The sequence below is a fragment of the Tachypleus tridentatus genome, chromosome 2 (assembly GCF_004210375.1).
Source record: "Tachypleus tridentatus isolate NWPU-2018 chromosome 2, ASM421037v1, whole genome shotgun sequence".
In the NCBI taxonomy this organism is placed as follows: Eukaryota; Metazoa; Arthropoda; class Merostomata; order Xiphosura; family Limulidae; genus Tachypleus; species Tachypleus tridentatus.
The window spans coordinates 55962182-55969575 of record NC_134826.1 but is presented as its reverse complement, the minus strand read 5'-3'; the positions used below and the strand labels follow the sequence as shown (position 1 = coordinate 55969575).

Here is a 7394-nt window from a genome sequence, read left to right as displayed (position 1 = left end):
ACAAATTGTCATAGCTTTTGATAAGGAGTCTGCAGCCTTCAAGTACCTTCGAGACTTCTTCCCTAAGCTGTCTCAGGCAAAGATCAAAGCTGGTGTTTTCGTTGGACCACAAATAAAGATCCTCGAGTGCGCAGAATTCCTCAAGAAGTCCAGTAGGAAGGAAATAAAGCTTGGAGCAGATTTGTCGCAGTGATTCAAGGTTTCTTGGGCAATCACAAGGTTCAAAATCATGTAGAACTGGTTGAGACTCTGGTGAAGAACTACGGTGAAATGGGCTGCAGGATGCCCCTGAAAGTCCATATCCTTAACGCTCACCGTGTTAAATTTAAGGAGAACATGGGAGCATCCTTAGAGGAGGAAGGCGAGCGCTTCCACCAAGATATACTGGACTTTGAACGCCGCTACTAAGAAGCGTATAACGAAAACATGATGGAAGACTATATTTGAGGCTGTTATGTGAAAGTGATTTACATTACAGTTGCAAATCTCGAAAAACTACTCACTTCTAAACATTTTTGTATAACTTTAGTATAAATACATGGAAATCTTGATTCATATGTTATTTTATTCAGACCTTGTGTAAATGAACACGTGCAAATTTGCCTGTTTTTTCATAGGAAATAGGTTAATTTCTAAATTTCATTATCCAGGTCACAAAAGCAAAGTTTGAATGGAATAATGGCCATTTTCTATACTTTTACAATATAATCAATTAAAAAATAGCACTCATTATCCAGGAACAAAATTTATGTTACACAGTGTAATTGTTTTGAAAAACCATCAGGACATATGGACTTCAAACCTATAAAAATATTAAACAATAAAGTGTAAGTGATTTTTGTTTTATTGTAATTAAACACAAAGCTACACAACGGGCTACTTATACTCTACCCACCACAGGTATTGAAATCCGGATTGCAACGTTATAAGTCCGCAGACATGCCTCTGTGCCACGGGGGGAGGGTTGTAAGTTAGTGAGAATTTCTTATACAGAATACCTGGAAAACATTTTGTAAAGAAAATCAATTATAATTAAGAAATTTTAACATAAAACTTACCCAAAGTCATTTTTAATCTAGGAATTTTCCATTTGACAGAATTGTTTTTCATAAAATGATGGATATATTAATATATGAAAACAGTCTTTTGAATGTGAAGTGAAATACATTCTAATTTAATATCAACATTAGGAGATTACACAGCGAGCATTTAAGACCTTTACACTGTGTTATATTCGTTATAACTTTTTGAAACATTATCTGGATTTATTGACCTCAAACGTGATTTTTTGAATCAAGGTTTTCTAAAACGTAAATAGACTATTCATATTTAGCCATAAATAAAATATCAAGGGTAAATGCGAAAGCTTAAGAATTTCTAATTGGCAGATAAACCGGAAGTTTTGCAATGCTATAGAAAAGCGGAAGACTTAGTTAATATAAAATTAGAAAACCCACAAGGGATTATGGGTGACATATGACTGATAATGCTAAAACGCTAATAATCTAGCAACAGCACCAAAATTTCACTTTAGTTACTTCTCTGTTGCATTTTCTGACTCACAGATTTCACTTAAAGCAAACAGTATGGGTCCACTTACTGGAGTAAGATAGATACGAAGTTGTGAAGTACGTGTCTGTTTCTCTCTCTGCTCTCTTGCTGATTCGTCTGAAATAAAAGTCGAATTATGGAAGGAACACGAGAGCTATTTTCACCCACAAGCTAAGCGGTGAGTGTCTAAGTGCTTTTTCTGTTAAAAATCAGGTTTCGATACCCAAGGTGGGCAGATGATGCATTGTGTATCTTTGTATTTAACAACAAAACAAACAAGATTATTTTTACTTTAAAATGTCAGCAAAAATACAGTCCCAAACAAAACAATCAAGCGAGTGTTTTAGCTGAAGCATTGTTTTGTCAATTTTTTTTTATTTTCGAGTGTGTCGGTTTTTAAAGGACAGATGGCGAAGTATACAAATGGCGCGAATTAAAGTGTTACTGTTAGAAGTTAGGATTAGAATGTTATTATACATGTGCTTGAGTTAGTAGGACTTGATTTATTATAAATTTTAGAAAAACTTACATTTCAAAAACAAAAGTGTGCTGTGTTGCAAATAACGATACTTTTGCTCTTGTTTGTTATGAAGCTCTAAGATATATCTACTCGTAGCAGAACTGATTAAATCTAATATAAATTTCCTGGAAGCAAACCTAACGTTCTGTACAACTACAAATGCTACAATGGATACACATATTTTGATACTGTGTAAAGGTAAGAAAGTAAAAGTTATTTAGCTTATTATTTAATTATGTGAGATGAATTAAATAGATTCAAAGACGTAAGAGGAAAAAGATGAAACTTAAAAGTACAGAACTGTATTTTAATTAAAGTTTTACTATCCATACCAGCCATCTTGAGAATACATTTTCATTTCAGGTGGATTTCTCGTCATCATGAAAAGCTGAGAAAGATAATTCCTATAAGAAAATAAGTTCATTAAACTCGAAGTACAAGTTAAACAGCGATTAGCCTAACGTAATGTTTTCAATATACCAAGGTTATATTTCTAGTGTTTAGTATTAGAACTGTCATTGACAATGTCAGCAGCAAGCATACTAATTATAAGGTGTATTTAATTATAATAGCGCATTACAGCCGACATGGTTCTGCAAATAGAAAACACGGCCTTAATACCCCTTCTGACAGCACTGCTGTTTGTACTAGTAATAGCATTACTAATGTTATTCATTTATTGTTGCTGTAGAAATTAACTTTGGTAATGAAATATTCTAGAAATATGTAACTACCTGTAAAGGTTATATGGTTCATATTGCTTACTGTGTTATTACTATTGTCTGCATGTTTTCTGTTTAAGATGATACATAGTGTTCTTTTAGTTAGTTTAGTTTGAAATTTCATACAAAGCCACACAAGGCCACTTGTAATAATCGTCCATAATGTTTAAGTAATAGACTAGAGAGAATGTAGTTTGTCAACACTACCAACTCTTTAGCTACTGTTTACAAATGAGTAGTAGGATTAAGTGTTGCATATAATGTTCCATGGTTGTAAGAGTGAGCATGTTGAAGGGTGAGAAATGGCACCTCAACTCTCAGTTGCAAACTGAGTGACCTAATTACTGGACCAATTATTGTAGAAATGACAATACAGGTGTAACTGTAGCTCCCATTTACTAAGGTGAAGTTCATACCATGGAGCATTTATTAGTTCATAATTGGAAAAAAACAACAACAAAGTCTTTAAAATTACACTATAGTAAATATATAATCAATTTGCAAGTTTCTATTATATGTGTTATTTTATTTATGTATTTTAATGAAGAAATAGTATTGTTTTGGGTAAATATTTTTATAGCATATAATTTGATTTAAATTTTTCCTCCTCTAAATTTTAGCATTGTTGATGAGCACTACTTTTAACAAATAGTAACAGACTATAAAAATAATAGCACCATCAATAACCTTCAGACATTTTCAGATTAACTGATACCCAGATTTTGACAAAATATTTAAGTTACCAAACACTAAGTGTAAGTAATAAAATCATGGTGTACCATCAGATGGTGCATTCTTTATAAACATTCTTCATAGCCATCTTTACACTGACAGTTGATTGATAAAATGTGCTAATCTTTGACCAATGACTTAGCATCACAGGGTTGTAAATCAACCAATTACAAATTATCCTCATAATTGTGAATACTTTATAAGGTGATAATAGACATAACATTATAAACAAATAATCAAATCAAAACAAACACTGTTGAGAATGTTTCTTTGAGAAATAACCAGAAAAATAAATGAATTTGTTATTGAAATAAAAAATTTATTTTCTACAGCACAGTTGGAATCAGCAGAAAATAGGTTGATTCACACAATAGTCTCTTTACAGTGATTACAGTTTACACATTTCTTGGTGTTATGTTTATTATGTGTGAAAAACATAATGATTAATGTCTATTGCTTGTCTTTTGCAAAATGAATTATAACTTGCTTTCAAAATTATTTTAAATTTATCAGTTGTGCTTTAACAACAATTTCATTATTTGCTTTGAATAGTTTACAAAATACAGCTTTTTTGATGAATAAAATATTTTATTAAACAAGTTACATGTTTTATATTTCTTGCTCAAAAAGGATCTCAGTTTAAGTTGTTTTCAGAGTGTATTTCATAAGCATTTAACTAAAAAAATCCTCATTGAAATATGTTGACTTCAAACACTTAATGAGTTACAGCTTTCTAATATTGTGCATTTTTTCTTCATAATTCTTGATTTAATAGGATTCCATTCTTAAGATATTACTTTATGTACTTGTAATATATAACAATACTATGACAACAGAGGACTATTTGGTTGGTTTTACAAAGCTCTCCTTACATATCCACTTGTGAGAAAGTAAGACTGTAAACCCATCAATAAACTCTTGTAAAGTGCCAACCTTCACTATTGCCAGTAGTAACACACTCCTTGAGTCAGTCATCCTGTTATGTAAATAAAAATGTATTAACTGAAGCCAAGTCTGTTTTTCCAAATCCTAAACTTGTATTGTCTTCAGATGCTGTTATCCCATCGATCCACCAGAGATTTGCAACAGGTGGCATGCAGGCTGCATGGTTTTATGTGGCCTGCGAAAGTCAATTGAAACATAACCTACTTTTATAATATTTTTTTTTGTAATGAAGAAATGAAAAATTCTTACTTGCGAGGTAAAAATGCATGAAAGCTCCAACTAGTATTCACTAATGAATTTTAAAATTTATTTTGTCAGCACCTATATGTTTATTAATTATGCATCTATAATTTTACAGTAATAACTTGATAGTAAGAGCATGTAAATTATGTCACATACACCTCGACATAGTATACCATCATTCCCCCTGCTAGACAAAGTGGATTCACTGAGTTATATACTCCCTCCCTTCTGCTAGACAAAGTGAACATAGTATACCATCATTCCCCCTGCTAGACAAAGTGGATTCACTGAGTTGTATACTCCCTCCCTTCTACTAGACAAAGTGAACATAGTATACCATCATTCCCCCTGCTAGACAAAGTGGATTCACTGAGTTATATACTCCCTCCTTTCTGCTAGACAAAGTGAACTTGCCCAGCTGGTGGCTGTTGCCAGTCTGTCTGTTTGCTGTTGTGGTGGTTGATATGTTGTAAATTATCACTGTTTAATTCCATGTTAAATATAAAAATGAACAAAATTTTTAAGAAACGTAAGATTAACAGTGAAAATAGTGTACCAGGAATGTTGGGAACTTGATTATTTTATTACAAACAATATTGGCAAGTTGTAGTGTTTGATTTGTATGCAAATTATATCAGTGCCCAAAGAATTTAATGTGAAAAAACATTATTCAACTATGCACGAATAAAAGTATAAAAATTATGAAGGAGAAACTCAAAGTTCAGATTGTGGATTTCAGCAAGAAATTAAAACAACAAACGAATATGTTTAGCAAGTTGTCAGAAAGCCAGACATCTACTTCATATGCTTCATACATCATTTCTCTTGACCTTGCAAGGGCAAATAAACCTTTTATTGATAGCAGTTTAATAAAGAAATGTGCTGTTGAAATGGCAAAGGTGTTTTGGGATGCCAAAACTGCTGAGAAATTTTAATCAGTGCCACTTTCCAACCAAACCATACAAAGAAGGGTCGCTGATATGGGAGAACAATTAGAAAACTCGCTTGTTGGACTGGGAAAAAAAGTACTTATTTCTCTCTGTCTTGACGAAAGTACTGATGAAGCAGATGTTAGTCAGCTGTTAATATTTGTATGTGTTGTTGAAGATATTTCAAAGAAAGAGGTATTATTGAATGTATGAGCTCTTCATGGGGCCACAAAAGGAAAGGATATCTTCAAGGCAGTGAAAATTCAGTTGATAAAATTGAGGTTTCAATAAGTGTTCAGCAATAGTGACAGATGGCACACCTGCAAAGATTGGAAAAATTAGGCTTTGTTGGTTTTTTTAAGGAAAATTAAGTAACTTGCCCAACATTTCATTGTGTTATTCATCAAGGAGCTTTGTGGTGGAAATAAGTGAATCAAAACAAAGTTTTAAATTTGTTAAAGTTATTTACCTGATAAGAGGAGGAAACAAAGCTTTTTTACATTGGCAGCTAAAGCAATTCTTGGAGGATATGGAAGCAGCATATACTTACATTAAAACCAAGTAAGGTGGCTCAGTGCCCGGAAAGTGTTGTGAACAATATTTTGGAATAAGGAAAGAAATCCCTGTATTCCTCAATCAGTTTGTTTCATCAGATACAACACAATTGGAAGAAGATTTCAAAAGTAAGGATTTTCTGATACAACTGGCTTTTCTCATAGACATCACCACTCACCTTAACGATCTAAACCTAAAGCTCCAGGGACAGAACTAGATGATATCAGATTTAATGGGAAACATAAATGGGTTTGAAAAGAAGTTAAGAATTTTCAAAGTTTACTTAGAAAAGAATGACTTGGGCCACTTTCTGAGTTGTCAGTAATTAATAGAACAGTTCAAAGATGATGAGTCACTTGATTTTTTAGAATTTTGTGTAAATTTTGAAGATATTATTGATGTGTTTAATGCAAGATTCGAAGAATTTGAAATTATAAAAAGCAGGATAGAGCTGTTCAATAATCCTCTTTGTGTTAACAGAAAATCAACAAGCTGATGTTCAACTTGAATTATGTGATTTGCAAGCTGATCCCTTTCTGCAAACCAGATAAGAAGAAGGACCAGATTTCTTTAAACTACTTTCAAAAAATCTATTTTCAAATCTGTGTACTTTGGACAGAAAATTACATCAATGTTTGGTAGCACATATATATGTGAAAGTGTGTTCTCCACTATGAAATTCATTAAGAACCACAACAGATGTCGCCACAGATTCTTCTCTACTTCACCTCCTAAGACTAGCAATGACAGAACTCCATGTCAACAAACCTGCTTTGGTCAGTGTTGCTGAGCGACCTCATAGTTCACATTGAAACTTTTATGTACTTAGTTTATTAAATATCATAGATATGTTTGCTATTCTAATTTCTTTTATATGCAGCATTTTTTCAATAAAATTATTCATTACATAATTGAATATGTTTAAGTTATATTTTCCTTTTATTTTCACAATGAAATACATCTTTTTTTGAAAATATGTCCATCCAAATATCATGTAACATAAAGTAAGTCCCATTCAGATTAACTCCTTCCCAATCATAACTCATTTTACTATGTTGAAAGGACATAAATTAACCCTACCATGGATCTATTACTCTTTATTTTGCATTATGTAATACACTAACAAGCCCTAATTTGACAAAAAATATAATGCCGCCCACCACTAGACTTGTGACTGTAGTTGTGGCCCTCGGGCAC

At 32.4% G+C, this 7394-nt stretch overlaps 1 long non-coding RNA gene across 1 annotated transcript; it reads left to right on the top strand.

Annotated features, from left to right (window-relative positions):
* Window positions 1-1735: 1735 nt before the first annotated feature.
* On the top strand, window positions 1736-7113 carry LOC143243885 (uncharacterized). Its single transcript, XR_013024796.1, has 2 exons — window positions 1736-2269; window positions 6678-7113. It is a non-coding gene; the product is annotated as an uncharacterized LOC143243885 (long non-coding RNA).
* Window positions 7114-7394: the final 281 nt, after the last annotated feature.